The sequence below is a fragment of the Enhydra lutris genome, unplaced genomic scaffold (assembly GCF_002288905.1).
Source record: "Enhydra lutris kenyoni isolate GAN:26980312 unplaced genomic scaffold, ASM228890v2 scaffoldscaffold90, whole genome shotgun sequence".
Classification (NCBI taxonomy): Eukaryota; Metazoa; Chordata; class Mammalia; order Carnivora; family Mustelidae; genus Enhydra; species Enhydra lutris.
In genome coordinates, this window is record NW_019154174.1 from 123,453 (window position 1) to 140,801 (window position 17,349).

The following is a 17,349-nucleotide window of genomic DNA, read 5'->3' on the forward strand; positions in this document are numbered from 1 at the left end:
CAAGGTAATATATATCTCTTCCGAGCTGAGGCATACACAAGAGCAAAGAAAGCTACAACCCAAGAATAAACACAAGAAAAGTCTTGAATGGATGTATGTGCCACCCTCTGGCAGAGCTCTAGAGAGGCTCCAACAGAGCTAGGAGGCAGAAATAGACATGGAGCAAAAAGACTGCCTAAGGAATAGAAAGGCCACAGCTATTCAACTCCTCCTAACCACTTTCCATCCCCAAGACTACATGGCTACACATAGCAGCTACACTTGAATCCTGCCTAAAACCAAAGAAACACTCTCTAAAGAAACAAAACCAAGGCAGGAGGCAGGCAGGGCTCCTTCAGGAGTTCTGGTGCCCCAGATCAAAGTCCTCTTTATTGGAAACTACCACCACTCTCCTCCATCACACCCTAGACTGAAGCCTGCCAATCACCATACTTCTCAGACACAGAGCTCAGTACCAGACTTTCTGGTCAATGTAGGAGCCTCTAAGGAATGAGGAAACTTCAAAGAAAAGTTAAGAGGAGACTCACTCCAGTTACCTACATTAATAACCCTAGATTCAAGAGCCTAAACCTTCATCCACAATTATCAACAGACAACCAAAAATCAGATACTTGACGAAAATCAACAGACAAAGAGAAAATTTCTAACTCTGCCCTGAGGAAGCGAGGAAGCTTCCCAGAGGGAACATTATAAATAACAGACAGACAAGGCAAGGTTCAAGGAACATGAACCAGACATTTGGGGAACTGCAAATAATGTATCCAGGCTGAAAAGCAGATGGCATTGGGGATGCAGAAGAGAAATGGGAAAGACAAGCAAACACAGAGGAAACTGCAAGGGATGCCACAAGGTGGAGCGCAGTGAGATCACACTCTAAGCTGGCTTGCTGACGGAGGAACTGAGTGGAGCCACAGGTAGGCAGGCAGTGAAAAACAAACTGAGTGACATCACGGATGACTGCCGGTGATCCAGCAAGGTTGAGTATGTGACTGCTGAAGTCAGTGAGAAGTTGGAAGGAGATAACTGTTGCTATACTCCCTTGTCATTTTGTTCCAAGTAGGACTGCCATGTGGCTAACGGAGTAGCAAAACAGACTCACGCCAACCACAACCATGACTCATTCTCCCCTCTTCTGTGTGAGGGAGGCAAGGAGAGTGAGCGAGCTCACTCACACTGTAATCCTGGGTAAGTCAGGGACCAAGCTAGCCACACATATGATTAAGAGTAAAATCAGTAAACAAATGAACTTCTATCGTTGTCATGTCATCCATCAAAAGCAGATTACTAGCTCTAACTACTTAACCTTCTACAGCCTCAGTGCCCTCCTTAAAACTGGAGATTAATTTCTGTACTTCTACTTTGTACCATTTTTGTTAGGATTAAATGAAGGTGCTTACTTAACACAGTGTCTCTAGTAAGCACTCAATGCCTAGTTAAAAACTCCTCTCACCAGTTCTCAGTGGGATCCATGACTGTCTTTACTTTTGTCAAGATTTATGGGCACTTATGATACAGACACATCAGGAATCTTCAGCATTTGTTCTCTGTGTCCTCCTGTGATTAGACACAGGTCCTTGATCCAATCTTGTTTTCTGTCTCTATAACTCTACCCTATGGCATGCTCCCTTACTATTTACCCGGAATTTTTCTCTCTCCTCAAATTTCATTCTGAAGGCTTTTTGATGAGGTTAGCAAGTATTTTCCTAGCCCAAAATGGTGGTTTTAGTAGTTAAAAGATGTAATACATTAGCTCTCAAGGAACTAGTACAGTATCAGCTGATACTCTAAGCACAGCGGCAAGTTTTGTTCTTCAGTCACCACCGCCAACTGACCACACCTGACCCACATCTTCTCCTTCAGAAAGTTAAGTGGAAAAATATATAAATATACCACCTGTGCCCAAACACTGGCTTTCAGGATTTAAATGCTAGTAGATTCATTTAAGACATCTGACTCTATCATTTACATATCTATGAAAAAGAAAGGGCTGATGGATCTGATAGGTCTAAGTGGTCCATCTTATTTGACATATGCTCCACAAAGACAACATTCCAGTCAGCAATCATTCATTCCTTGAATTGGGTACCCCAATTCTGCAAGTCCTGGACCTAGGAACAAAAACAAACTTCAATGTGATTAAAATGTCAGTGATTAAGAAGGTGTGGGTGGCGCAGTTAGTTAAGCGTCCGACTCCTGATTTCAGCCCAGGTCATGATCTCAGGGTTGTGAGATCAAGGCCTGGGTCTCAGGCTCTGTTCTGAACATAGAGCCTGCTTAAGATTCTCTCTGCAGGGGCGCGTGGGTGACTCAGTCGTTAAGGTCATGATCCCAGGATTCTGGGATAGAGCCCGGCATCGGGCTCCCTGCTCAGTGGGAAGCCTGCTTCTCCCTCTCCCTCTCCCACTCCCCCTGCTTGTGTTCCCTCTCTTGCTGTGTCTCTCTCTGTCAAATAAGTAAAAATCTTAAAAAAAAAAATAAAGAATAAGATTCTCTCTGCTCCTCCCCACCCCCACCCCTTTCTCTCCCTCTATAAATAAATAAATAAATAAGTAAACGTCAGTAACTATGTTGAGCACTTTATGTATATTTTCCCATTTTACTATCACTTTTTAAAAAGTGATAAAGATGTGGGATGCCTGGGTGGCTCAGTCAGTTGGGCAGCTGCCTTCAGTTCAGATCATGATCCCGGTGTCCTGGGATCGAGTCCCACATCGGGCTCCTTTCTCGGCGGGGAGCCTGATTCTCCCTCTGCCTCTGCCTGCCACTCTGCCTGCCTGAACTCATGAGCTCTCTCTCTCTCTGACAAATAAATAAATTAAAAAAAAAAAAGTGATTAAGATGTTACCCGTTTACTGATGAAGAGACTGAACCATAGGAAAGCGAAATTAATTGTCCAAGGTCATACAGCTAGTACAGGGTAGAGAAAAAATTCAAATCAAGGCTCTCAATGTCCTGGTCTTTCCTCTAGAGCATGAAACCTCCCACAGTAAAGTACTAGCTCCTTTTAGAAGCCACAGAGAATAAATCCTTTGGCCTTAGACAGATTAACTGCTTTATCTTCTTCCTTACAATGTATCTTTTCCCCAGACTGTGTGCCTCCACAATCCTTTCCTTATATCCTTCTACCTTTTACAAGAACACTTAGAATGTACAGCAGGAAAGACAAAGTATTAGATTTCCAAGAATCATGGCTGTGTGACAGGAGCAAGAACCGGAAAATAAAATAAAATAAAATAAAAATCAAAGACTGAACAGCGACTGGTCTGAAGAGGAAATCAGGTACTAGGGATCTTTAAGAGAGCAACTGCAGGGGCACCTGGGTGGCTCAGTCATTAAGTGTCTGCCTTTGGCTCAGGTCATGATCCCAGGATTCTGGGATAGAGCCCGGCGTCGGGCTCCCTGCTCAGTGGGAAGCCTGCTTCTCCCTCTCCCACTCCCCCTGCTTGTGTTCCCTCTCTTGCTGTGTCTCTGTCAAATAAATAAATAAAATCTTAAAAAACAAAGAGAGAGAGAGCGCACTTAACTACAACATTTATTTCATGAATGTCTGTGGGAGATACAACTAACAAATGGCTGTAAGGTCCCACATCTGAGGAGTTCAACAGCTTAAAAAGAAAGAGAAATAGGAAGGTAGCTCGAATGGTACCAGAAATGAGCAAAAATGTTTGTCCTCGAGGAAAAACTCATCATGGAAATGCCAGGTGAATGACAGAGTACACAGTATGCTATGGTCTGTTTAAAAAGCAAGAGAGAGGATATGCACTCTCCTTTCCCTGTATGTGTACAAAATGACTGTGAAGGAACACCTAAGGAACAAATACTGACTGTGGGGAGGAGGAGGGAGGAACTAGGCCGGTGGGGGATGGGAGGAAGGCTCTCACTGTACAAACCTTTTCACATATTTTAATTTCTGCTTCATCTGTGAATGACAGCATTGAAAAATTAAATATTAGGGGAGCCTGGGGGGCTCAGTAGGTTAAGCACCTGCCTTCAGCTCAGGTCTTGATCTCAGGGTCCCGTGATCAAGTCCCAGTGTCAGGGTCCTCATTGGGTGGGTAGTCTGCTTCTCCCTCTACCCCCACCCCTGGCTTGCACTCGCGCTCTCTCTCTCTCTCTCTCTCTCAAATAAATAAGTAAAATCTTTTAAAATAATTAAATATTAAAAAATTTTTCAAGCATTAATATTAAATAAGTAAGTTTTAATATTTAAAAAGTAAAAGACTGTTCTCAGTTTCTGGTTTGCTGGGAGATTTGGTCATGGGTGCATGCTCTATTTTGTTAGATTTCTTGCCTGTAGCAACTGAAGTGCTAAATGATTTCCATCTTTTGATGGCTAATGTGATCAACTGTATTGATGGATTTTCTAGTAGTGAACCAAGCTTAGATTTGTTAGTATAAACCAAATTCTAAATACTACTTGTGGGGCGCCTGGTTGGCTCAGTCGGTTAAGCGACTGCCCTCGGTTCAGCTCATGATCCCAGGGTCCTGGGATGGAGCCCCACATGGGGCTCCCTGCTCAGCAAGGATTTAGTAAAATAGTAAAGATTTTTTTTTTTTGCTCTCCCTCTCCTCTCCCTGCCTGCTACTCCTCCTACTTGTGCTCTGTCAAATAAATAAATAAATAAATAAAACCTTTAGAAAATTAATAAATTAAAAAAATAAATACTATTTTTTAAAGACACTGCTAGTTTTTCTTTTTGATAAATACAGATTAAAAGATGAAACTATAGGGCACCTGGGTGGCTCAGTGGGTTAAGCCTCTGCCTTTGGCTCGGGTCATGATTTCAGGGTCCTGGGATCAAGTCCCGCATCAGGCTCTCTGCTCAGCAGGGAGACTGTTTCCCCCCCCCCCCCCCCCCCCGCCCATCTCTCTGCCTACTTGTGATCTCTCTCTGCGTCAGACAAATAAAATCTAAAAAAAAAAGATGAAACTATACTGTTATACCTTTTTTCTTCTCTTTTGTTTTTTTTACTAATTTTATTGGTAAAATGTTCAAGAGTAATAATATCTGGCAACAATGAGAGTTAAAAGGTTCTCTCTCACACTTTACATTGCCAGTGGAAAACTACTACAATTTATTGGGAAGTACTGTGGTAAGAATTTTAACAACTGAATTTATACACATTCTAGGCAGCCACCCCATTCTGCAGAATGTTATCTGACAGCAATAAATCCCTAGAACGCAAGGCCATGTGCCCATCATACTTCACTGCAATGTCCACAAGGGCTGGAAAGCAGAAAAACAGAATGTCCATCAATAAAGAAATGATTCTTCTAAGGCACAGCATAGCATGTTGTATTGGAAAGGAATTGATTTGTTTATTGATATGAAAACAAGTTCCTTTTCAAAAATTTTTTTAAAAATTTTACTATTTTACTAAATCTTTAAAAATTTTTTAAAGATTTTACTATTAAGTTACCACTACACTCAGCATGGGGCTCAAACCCACAACCCCAAGATCAAGAGTCACATACTCCACCGACTCAGCCAACCAGGAGCCCCAGGAATATTCCTTATTTAAAATAAGAAAAGCAAATTGCAGAAATTTGAACATGTTATCCCATAGTTTTTTCAAGCTTTCTGTATACGTATGTGAACTTTATACAAATATAGATAAAGACACGAGGAAACACTCTCCTAAACTAGGAATACCAGAGTAACCTCACAACTGGACCAACCTGGGATCTTAAAGAAATTATTATGTTTTTTAAAAAGGGCAAGTCAGGGGCTCCTGGCTGGCTAAGTCAGAAGAACATACAACTCCTGATCCCGGGGTAGTGAGTTCACATCCCATGCTGGGTGCAGGGATTACTTAATTTAAAAAAAAAAAAAAAAAAAAAGTATATCTCAATTTGAAATGTTGTGTTACGTGTTATGTTGCTTTTGTAAGTTAGTACTAAAGCAATGCTTATGAAAACACCATAATATCCAGGATTTGCTTTCACTATCCAGGCCCCACCCCATGGCTCCAAAACACAAAAAGAGAAAAATGCAACATGATTAACAAAATGTAGGCAATCGCTGAAACTGGGTAATGGGTCCATTTATCTTCCTGATTTTGTTCTCTTCTAATGCATATGTTTGAAATTTTCCACACTAAAAGATAAAAAATTACAAGCCTCCACACGAGTGATTAAAGGCAACAACATGGGAGATTAGAGACAGAGGAAGAAGCAAAAGTGTGTCAGAACCAGAGTCCTGGGAGCTGGAAAAGAAATGGGTAAGGCAAGGGCCCATGATGGCAGCAGGACACATCTGGGATCTAGAATGCCCCTCCTTGTCTTGCTCTTCCTGATGCTTGATAGGTCAGATTTTTCTATATCCCCAACATGACTATCATTAAAAGTAATCACTTCCAAAGGGTACTCTTGTAAAATGCTGAAGTATGGACTAATGAAGTGCACTGTTGAAGAATTTGGAAGTATCTAAAATCAGATTCTCAAATGTGACTATGTTATGATCCATTAATTCCAATCAAAGCCCATAAAAAAGAAACTGTACAAAAATAGATATTGCAAAATAGCCTAAAAGCCAGTCCGTAGAGAAAAGTTATCAGAGCATAATGTACTCATACCATGGAATCCTACAGTAGTTTAAGAAATGGAAGGGAGTTTGTAGATGTCCATGGTGTGCAGAAGAGTTAACAGCAGGTCTGAGACTGTGATCCCTAGAAAGGCTGACCCTTGACTGGTGTGAAGGAAGCTGGACTTCAGAGAGGTTCCCACCATTCTCTAACTGGTAAGGGTAAACTGTACGAACAATACAGTTTATGCTGAAAACCTTTCCTTTTGGGAATCTGGAATTTTAGTACGTTTTAGACAGAGGGTGCATACGTGACTGGCCCCTAATAGAAACCTTGGGCACTGAATTTCTAATGAGCTTTCCTGGTAGACATTTTACACATGTTGTCATAATTTGACACTAGACAAATTAAGCATGTCCTGTGTGACATGACAGGGAGAGAACTCTTGGCAACTTGCACCTACTTTCCTCTGGAATTTGTCTGATGTGCCCTTTCCCTTTGCTGATACTTTTGATGAAATAAATCACGGTCATGAGTATAACTGTATGTTGAATCCCAGGGAATCATCAAACCTGAGGGTGGTCTTGGGGACCACCTGACAAACACAGATTTACAGGGAAAGATCTCTAGGACATATTGCTGAGTCAAAAGAAAGTCAATATTCAGATCAGTGTTATCATTTGTTAGAAAAACAGGAAGAAAATCCCATTACAAAGTACCCATTTTCCACAGTATAGTAGGGAAGCAGACCCTCAAGGTACCTGGATGAGCTGACTCTGCATCCAAAATTATTTAGTGATAACCTCTGCAGTGTTTAGCCAATAAAACAATAATACTGGCTTAGGAATTCCTCTAAGGCGGGGCACCTGGGTGGCTCAGTCATTAAGGAATTCCTGTAAGCCAAGCAGTCTCTGTGGACTGGGAGAACCTAAGCAGAAACACAATTTTATTATTTTTTTCTTAGAAAACATAATTTTAAGCTATAATTTTATAGAAACAACTTAAACACACCTGAAACAAGGAAACAAGTAATCATTTGGTGGAGGCTGTAAAGCAAGTTTAGGAAAATAAAACATGCACATGAGCTGTTAGAGTTATGGAAGGCTTCAAGGAGCAGTAAAAGAAGCTGATCTTGAAGGATCTTAAAGAAGAATCTTCTACAGCGAGGTGGGCCTTTTCAGGCAAGGGAGCACAGAAGGGCATGGACACCAGCAAAGCAGGGAGACTTGTCAGCATGGTGACTTCAGGGAGCGGGACTGACAGGGAAAGAAAAAGGGAGGAAAAGCTGGGTAAAGTTGGACACACAATGCTAAACACGGTGAGAAAGCTGCTGCAATAATTCAAGTAAAGGTGCAATGCTCTACGCCAAAATGGCAGACTGAACCGGAAATGAAAAGCAAAGAGTAACACCAAGGTAATCATGAGAAACTGGAAAAGCGACAGTAGTAAGAAGAATGGCAGGAGAGGTAGATTAATGGCAACTCCAGATTTTAGAAAGTAAACATTTTAAAATGGAGGTTCTGCTGTTAAAACTGATTATACAGTAGTGGGACAAGGAGTTATTGTTTTATGAAACAGAAGACCTGGGGCGGCGTTCCAGAGGGCCCAACTAGTGTATCAGTCAGCAACTTACCGTAAGGCGCTGCTCGTCACAGGCAGAAGCCGGCTGTGTGCACCAAGCCCGTTATGAAAATACATTCCACTTCTTCTGCCAAAAATGCTCTTCTCCTACTCTTCCCCTTACACTCTTTCTCCCAGCCTTCCTGCTTCCTCTTTTTTAGCTGCTTGCCAACCCTCCCTTCTCTTTTCGTCCTTCTCATCCTCCTACACGTAAATTAATCACCAAAGCCAGTCTAGCACCCCACAGCACAAAGCCACGGGTAACCGTCAAAACTATGATCTCGCCACATGGTAGAGATGGAAACCCAGCTGCAGCAAAAATAGGCAAGAATGGAATCAGGGGTTTGGAGAAGTTTTTCAAAACCTTTGGCAGTGATATGAAGAAAACAGAGTTAAAATGAAGTTTTACGAATGAAGACGACTAGTTCTTATTTGCAGGTAGAAAAGGGGTCAGGAAATAAAAGTATTGGAGAAAGTGGTGGCAGGGAGGGTGGCACAAGAGAGGCTAGTTTCCAATCACGGCCAGTTTAATTTCCACAAATGCTGAAGGAGTTCAGTAAGTGATGCGTCCATAAAAAGGAATAGTATGCAACTATAAAACAGAGACGACTGTCCATGTTCTGGTAGGAAAGATCTGGAAGGCCTGCAGTTAATTGGAAGAAAACTAAGGTTCAGTATACTATGTTTTGTGTTAAGAGGAAGCGAGATAAAAATATATATCCCCACGTTTTGTATTTGCATAATGCTGGAAACGCACATAAATAACAATACCTATTTGTGACAGGAATATGGGGGCAAAAAGGACGAGAGAAAGAACGGCAACAATACTGTATATTTATAGATACTACTTGATTTTGAACCATAGAGCACAGACCGAAAGCTTAGCTTTGGAGGCATGGGTGGTAGTGAAGAGTCAGCATACCTTCCTCTTAAGAATGAAGGGAAAATAGGGGCGCCTGGGTGATTTAGTGGGTTAAGGCTTCTGCCCTTGGCTCAGGTTGTGATCCTGGGGTCCTGGGATTGAGCTCTGCATCGGGCTCTCTGCTCAGCGGGGAGCCTGTTTCCCTTCCTCTCTCTGCCTGTCTCTCTGCCTACTTGTGATCTCTGTCAAATAAATAAATAAAATCTTAAAAAAAAAAAAAAGAATGAAGGGAAAATAGGACAGAGACAGCAGTGACTTATCAGATGATAGAGTCTGGATCTCTTCAAAAAGCAAGAGGTTGAGTGTACAGGAGGCTTCCACTGGCCCCATAATCTAAGCAACAAAATAAGGCAAATAAACGATTACAACCCATTGAATAGAATAATGTAAGAATCTAGGAGTCCTTACTGATATTAACAAATGGATGGATGGATGAACAAACAGAGTAAAGGGAAAGATCTTGAGGCAGAACATCAACTAATGTAGAAAGAATGACAGCCCTGAAAGGTCACTATTTGGTGATCCATTGATTCAGGCAAGAATCCTGATGAAAAACAAGGTATTTTACACAGTCTTTAAGGTCCCCCAACAATAATTATTAATTACAAAAGCAAAAATTTGAATTTTATGGTTACAAACCTGACTTATTACCACCTTAACCAAGTAACTGCAGTTATCATCATTGGTAATGCGACAAATGAACACCACGCACCTCCTGATAGGACACACTAGCTAACACACATGTGTTCTGCGCTACTCCTGCCAAAAATGCATAACCTGAACCCAGCTGAGAGCAAACATCACAACAGCTTCCGGCGTCCACAGCTGGGGGATGGTACGTTTCTGCGGCTTTAAGCCACCATGTCCGTGGTGGTGTTTCGGTCATGGACGCACCGGAAAGCCAAGAACAAAGGTGTTGGTCCTAATGTGTGCTGCTGACTTGCCATCTCAGTAAGAAAGGACTACCTGCCCTGGGGCGGGGGGGTGGTGTTCTGTTCCTAGCTCACTCTGAGACAGAGCAGCTGCCCAGTCCAGGGAGCAGGCCTCGGGCTGGAATCTGTGTGTGGGTTTCCTGACGGCCCCACAAGAAGCACATTGTACCCCAAAGCCCCCTGGACATTCACAGTACCCCATCCTTGTCTCCTTGCTTTGGTTCCTTCTTGCCCCATCTGGCAGGAGGTTCATAAAGGCATATTCTGTGAACAAGGACTAAAGCCCCAAACAGCAACCTGTGGAAAGTGTCACTGGCCCTTTGAAGTCAGAGTGAGATCGGCCAGCATCGTCCCTTTGGGCCTTGACTTGTAGCAAATATCCAGGTCTGGGTGTCTGGCCCATGTGAATATTAGAGAGGAAGTTTTAGAAGGATCACTGGATTTGGGACCGGTTCTTACAAAGCAACAATATTAAAAATCATTTTGTTTTAAAAAAAAAAAAAAAAGAGAGAGGAAACATCACACAAATATGAACTGAGAGACATCCTACAGAATGACTAGCCTGGACTCTAAAAAATACCAAGATCTTCAAAAACAGAGAAACTTCCAGAATGCAGGTGACTAAACGAACGTGAAAACCACAAGCAACCTCTATTCCTGAACTGAATCTCTAACAAGAAAAAGTCTTCTGATTTACTCTAAAAGGCATTATTGAAACAACTGGCAAAATTTGAGTAAGATCTATAGCTTCACTATTAAGACTGTACCAATATTACTTTCCCAATTTTGATAATGGTACTGTAGTTACTAAGGAAATGTCTTTGGGGTGCCTGGGTGGGTGGCTCAGACAGTTAAGCATCTGACTTCAGCCCAGGTCTTCATCTCAGGGTTGTGAGTTCAAGCCCTGTGTTGGCAACCTACTAAAAAAAAGTCTTTGATTTTAGGAAATAACTATTTAAAAGTTTTTAGGGCTAAGGGAACATCATGCTTTCAGGTCATTCTAAAAGGATCCAGAAAAAAAATTACTGTTTTTTTCTTGTATGTAACAAGAGAGAATGATAAAGCAAATGTGTTTGAATGCTAGCACCTGACTAATACAGGTGAAGGCTATTCAGGAATTCTTTGCTCTATTCTTGCAAAATTTCTCTAAATCTTAATTATTTTAAAATTAAAAGCTTACGGGGCGCCTGGGTGGCTCAGTGGGTTAAGCCTCTGCCTTCGGCCCAGGTCATGATCTCAGGTTCCTGAGATTGAGCCCCACCTCCTGCTTTCTGCTCAGCGGGGAGCCTGCTTCCTCCTCTCTCTCTGCCTGCCTCTCTGCCTACTTGTGATCTCTGTCTGTCAAATAAATAAATAAAATCTTTTTAAAAAAATGAATAAATAAAATCTTTTTAAAAAATAAAAATAAAAAATAAAAAGCTTAGAGGGGCAATGGGTGGCTCAATCATAAAGTATCTGCCTTCAGCTCAGGTCATGTTCCCAGGGTCCTGAGAACAAGACCCGCATCCGGCTCCCTGCTCAGCAAGAAGCCTGCTTCTCCCTCTCCCTCTGCCCCTGCTTGTGTCCCCTCTCATTGTCTCTGTCAAATAAAGAAAATCTTAAAATAAAATAAAATGCTTAGGTTGAAGACACTTGGGTGAGATTAGAAACAGAACAGATACCCTACCACAATGACAGAAGCACTCTGTAGTTTGCAAGTGCTCTGAGAGATTATCCATTGGAAGCTGAAGGCTGACACACAGAACTGATGTTACTGCTATTTGACGCTTAGAAACCAAGGATCAGAAGGTCTAAATGACTTGTATGGTAGGTACAAGGTAATGGTAAGGCTGACCCAAAACCTGGTTTGCTAAACTACCCTCCTAAACTCTACTCCTCTTTTGAGGCTTAACTTAATTACTAGCTCCTTCATGATTCTTTCCAACTCCCACAAACTTCACCCTTCACCTCTCATTAAACAATGTTCATTTTCTAATTATTTCAGATGTTAATCTCACTCTTCCAAATAGGACTAATTGCCGCTCTGAGAGCAAAAACCAGTTCTACTTGTATTGTACACCCCAGCATTGGGCACTGCAATTAAATTCTTGCTTCTTTGCTTTTACTAACACTTTAACTCTATCACCAACCACCAGAGAGGCATTCTTTTCACTTACTTTTACCCACATTCTGGTTAAGGACCATCCTACTTCAGTCTCCAATACCTACTTGTGTAAGCACCTTATTTCTCTTAAGCCTCCATCTCCTCATTTATAAGAAGTCTCAAACTGTACCTCCTCCCCAGGGCTGTTGTGAAAATTAAATTAAGTAATGCAGAGAAAGTGCTTAACAGATGTATATAATGTATACACTCATTGTTGGCTACAAGACAGGTACAAAACACTGCTCTAAAGCTAAGGTTAGGACACAAAGGTTCCAACTAAAGGGAGAACCTACAGTAGAAAACAGAACTGATGCAGCTCTTTGAGTGGAAAACAGTTTGGAGGTTCCTCAAAAAAATTAAAGATACAACTACCAGGGAGCCAGTAATCCCACTTCTGGGTATACAACCAAAGGAAATAAAACCAAGGTATCAAAAAGGTTATCTGCACTTCCATGTTGACTGCAGCATGATTCACAATAGCCAAGATATGGAAACAGCCCAAGTGTCCACCAGTGAATGATGTAGATGTGGCACACATGTGTCTATGTTGTGTGTCTCTACACATGATGGAGTATTATTCAGCCACAAGAAAGAAGGAAATTCTGCCATTTCCGACAACCTGGATGGGCCTTTAGGGCACTGTGCTAAGTGAAGTCAGTCAGACAGAGAAAGACAAATACTGCGTATCACTTATACATGGAATCTAAAAAAAGATGAAACAAAGTAGAACAGTGGTTACCAGGGATATGGAATGGGAGAATTGGGGAGATGCTGTCACAGTATACAAACTTGCAACTAGAATAGAGGTTCTAGAAATCTAATGAATAGAATAGTGATCACAGCCAACAAAACTATTATATACTTCAAAGTTGCTAAAAGACTAGATCTCAAATGTTCTCACCAAAAAGAAATGCTAATTATGTGACACGATAGAGGTGTTAGCTAACACTATAGCGGTAATCATACCGCAATACATAAACATATCGTATCAGCACACTCTACACCTTCAACTTACACACAGATTCCAGTATCTTTAAAACAAAAAACAAAACAAATAAAAAACAGCACACAAGGGCAATGCACTAACCACTGGGGGGCGGGGGTGGGGGGGATGAGTTGTCAATCATATCCATATAAAGCTGGAAAAAATTAAAATTAAAAAGCAAAAATGAAAACAGAACTCAATACATAAGAACAATTATTATAGCACAATGAAGAGTAAGACAGATGCCAGAACAAGTCGAGACCCCAGATCCCAAACCAGGCCAAACCAAGCACCAGGTGCCAAAAAGACAAAGATATCAAAACTCCAGACCAAACTCTTATGAATATAGACACCAAAATCATCAACAGAAGACTAATAAATTGAACCAGCAACATATAAACAGGACTAATGACCATGCTCAAAGGAGATTTACCCCAGGAATTCAAGGTTGGTTTAACGTATGAAAATCAATATACTACAACATATTAACAGAACAAAGGACTGAAACTACATGATCTCACTAGATACAGAAAAAGCATTTGACAAAATCCACCCTTTCATGACAAGACAAAAACAAACTAGAAATAGAAGGAAACTTCCTTAACCTGATAAAGGGCATCGACAAAAGCCCACAGATCACAACACACATAACAGTTAAAACTGAAAGCTTTTCCTCCAAGATGAGAATTGAGACAAGAATGTCTGCTCTGGCCATTTCTAGTCAACACTGTACAGTAGGTTCCATTCAGAAAAACTGAGCAAGAAAAATACGTAAAAGGCATCGAGATTGGAAAGGAAATTGTAAAACCATCTCTATTTGCTGATGATACAGTGTTACAGAGGGAGAGTACTAAAGAATACACACACACACTGACTACGAGAAATAATAAGTTTGGCACAGCTGCAGGATACAGGATCAACATACAATATCAACTGATTGGGGCACGTGGGTGGCTCAGTCAGTTAAGCATCCAACTCTTGATTTCAGCCCAGGTCACGATCTCTTAGTCATGAGATCAAGCCCCACATTGGGCTCCACGCTGAGTGTGGAAGTCTGCTTAGGATTCTCTCTCCCCCTGCCATCCCCTACGCCCCCCACCTCACCATGTGAGAGCGCACACACACTCTCTTAAAAAAAAAAAAAAAATCCATTGTCTGATGTGTTACAACATAGATGAACCTTGGGGACATTATGCTAAGGAAAGTAAGTTAGTCACAAAAGGGCAAAAATTGCACAATTCCACTCATATAAGGCACCTAGAACAGTTAAATTCACAGAGACAGAAAGCAGTATACTGGTTGCCAGGAGTTGAGAGGATGGAAGAATGGGGAGTTGTTTTTCAACAGGTACAGAGTTTCAATTTTGTAAGATGAGAAGAGTTGTGGAGACCGATGGTGGTGACATTTGCACAACACTATGAAAATATAGTTAATGTCACTGAAATGTACACTCAGAACTGGTTAAGATGGTAAACTGGACATAACAAAATTTTAACCTTTTGTGCTTCAAGGGACATCAAGAAAAAAGGCAACCCACTGAGTGGGAGAAAATATTTGTAAATCATGTATCTAACAAAGGACATACATCTAGAATATATAAAGAACCCTTATATGGCACTGGCTAGCCAGTTTATAGGGCATGAGACTTTTTTTTTTTTAATATGACGCATTTGAAGGCAGTCTTTTTTTTTTAAGATTTTATTTATTTATTTGACACAGAGAGAGAGAGATCACAAGTAGGCAGAGAGGCAGACAGAGAGAGAGGGGGAAGCAGGCTCCCCGCCGAGCAGAGAGCCCAACGTGGGGCTCGATCCAAGGATCTGGAGACCATGACCCGAGCCGAAGACAGAGTCTTAACCCTCTGAGCCACCCAGGCGCCCCAAGGGCATGAGACTTCTGATCTCGTTTGATCTCAGGGTTGGAAATTTAAGTCCCATGTTGGGTGTAGAGATTAAAGACTTTTTTTAAAAATTCATCTGATGGGGTCAGGGGGCGGGGGTGTCACTGGGAGAAGGCGAAACAAGCTCCTTGCTGAGCAGTGAGCTCAACGTGGGGCTCAATCCCAGGACCCCGAGATCATGATCTGAACCGAATGGAGACGTTTAACCAACTGAGCCACCCAGGCGCCCCTTGAAATTACTTAAAAATAAAATCTTGAAAAAAAAAATTCTTATAACTCAACAATAGAAAAATGACCAACTTTTAAAATGGACACAGGATCTGAATAGACATTTCCCCAAATCAGACACATAAATGGCCAATAAGCATGCAGAAAGATGTTCACATCATTAGTTATTAGGGAAATGCAAATCAAAACCACAATGACATACCACTTCACACAAAGATAATAAAACAGTATTTTATAAATATAAATAATAAAACAAAGATAATAACAAACAGTAACAAGTGTTGTTGGTAAGGAGAAACCGGAGCCCTCATACATCACAGTACAATGGCTCAGATACTTTGGAAACAGTCTGGCAGTTCCTCACAAAGTTAAACACAGAATTACCATATGCCCCAGCAATTCTGCTTCTAGGTACATGCCCAGGTGAACTGAAAGATTTATGGTCACTTACCCAGGAATGTTCATATCATTGTTTTTCATGACAGCCCTAAAGTGAAAACCCTAATCGTGCTCATCAACTGATGAATGGATAAAGAAAATGTGGTATATCACAGTGCCTGGCTGGCTCCATCAGAGAAGCATGGGACTCTTGATCTTGGGGTTGTTGAGTTCAAGCCCCACATCGAGCATAGAGATTACTTAAAAAACAAAGAAAAAAAAATTTTTTTAATGTGGTATGGGGTGCCTGGGTGGCTTAGTTGGTTAAGCATCTACCTTCAGCCCAGGTTGTGGTCCAGTGTCCTGGGATTGAGTCCCACATCGGGCTCCCGGATCAGCGGGGAGCGTGCTTCTCCCTCTCTCTGCTGCTCACCCTGCTTGTAGTCTCTTGCTCTGCCACTCCCTCCTGGTTGTGCTCTCTCCTCTAACAAATAAAATATTTTTTTAAAAACGTGGCATAGGGGCGCCTGGGTGGCTCAGTGGGTTAAAGCCTCTGCCTTCGGCTCAGGTCATGATCCCAGGGTCCTAGGATTGAGCCCCACATTGGGCTATCTGCTCAGCAGGGAGCCTGTTTCCCCTCCTCTCTCTCTGCCTACCTCTCGGCCTACTTGTGGTCTCTGTCAAATAAATAAATAAAATCTTTGAAAAAGAAATGTGGTACAGATATAAAATGGAATATTTTTCACATGTAGAAACAAGTACTGATACATACTACAACATGAATGAGCCCTGAAAACATGCTAAGTAAAAGACAAGACATAAAGACCATGTATTGTATGATCCCACTTATATGAAATGTCCAGAATGGGCCAATCCATTGTAGATTAGTGGCTGCCAGGGATTCTGGGTAGGGGTGATGATTGCACAACTCAATATACGAAAACCACTGAATCATATAATTTAAAAGGTTGGATTTATGGTTTATGTTAATTTCATCTCAATAAAGCTGCTATTAAAAAGTTGAGGGAAGGGGCGTCTGGGTGGCTTAGTTGGTTAAGCATCTGCCTTTAGCTCAGATCATGATCCTGGGGTCCTGGGACTGAGTCCTGCACTGGGCTCCCTGCTCAGTAGAGTCTGCTTCTCCCTCTACCTCTACCCCTCCCCACTGCTCATGCTCTCTTACTCTCTCCCTCTCAAATAAATAAATACAATCTTTTTTTAAAAAGATTGTATTTAGGGGTGCCTGGATGGCTCAGTGGGTTAAAGCCTCTGCCTTCAGCTCAGGTCATGATCCCAGGGTCCTGGGATCGAGCCCCACATCAGGCTCTCTGCTCAGCGGGGAGCCTGCTTCCTCCCCCGCCCCTCTCTCGGTCTACTTGTGATCTCTGTCAAATAAATAAATAAATAAATAAAATCTTAAAAAAAAAAAAAGATTGTATTTATTTATTTGACAGAGAGACACAGAGAGAGGGAATACAAGCAGGGGGAGTGGAGAGGGAGAAGCAGGCTTCCCGCTGAGCAGGGACCTGATGTGGGGCTTGATCCCAGGATCCCAGGATCATGACCTGAGCAGAAGGCAGATGCTTAAGAACTGAGCCACCCAGGCGCCTCATAAATAAATTAAAAAAAAAAAAAAAAAGTTGCGGCAGTGTAGAAGATGCACTTGATGCCCCTTCCTATCTTTACATGGTAAGAGTCTCAGGTACACATATGTCT

At 41.7% G+C, this 17,349-nt stretch overlaps 1 protein-coding gene across 7 annotated transcripts in view; it reads right to left on the reverse strand.

Moving 5' to 3' along the window:
* Positions 1 to 17,349, reverse strand: part of LOC111162174 (trinucleotide repeat containing 6A) — a 162,689-nt gene that overhangs the window by 79,475 nt on the left and 65,865 nt on the right. The window lies entirely within an intron of this gene.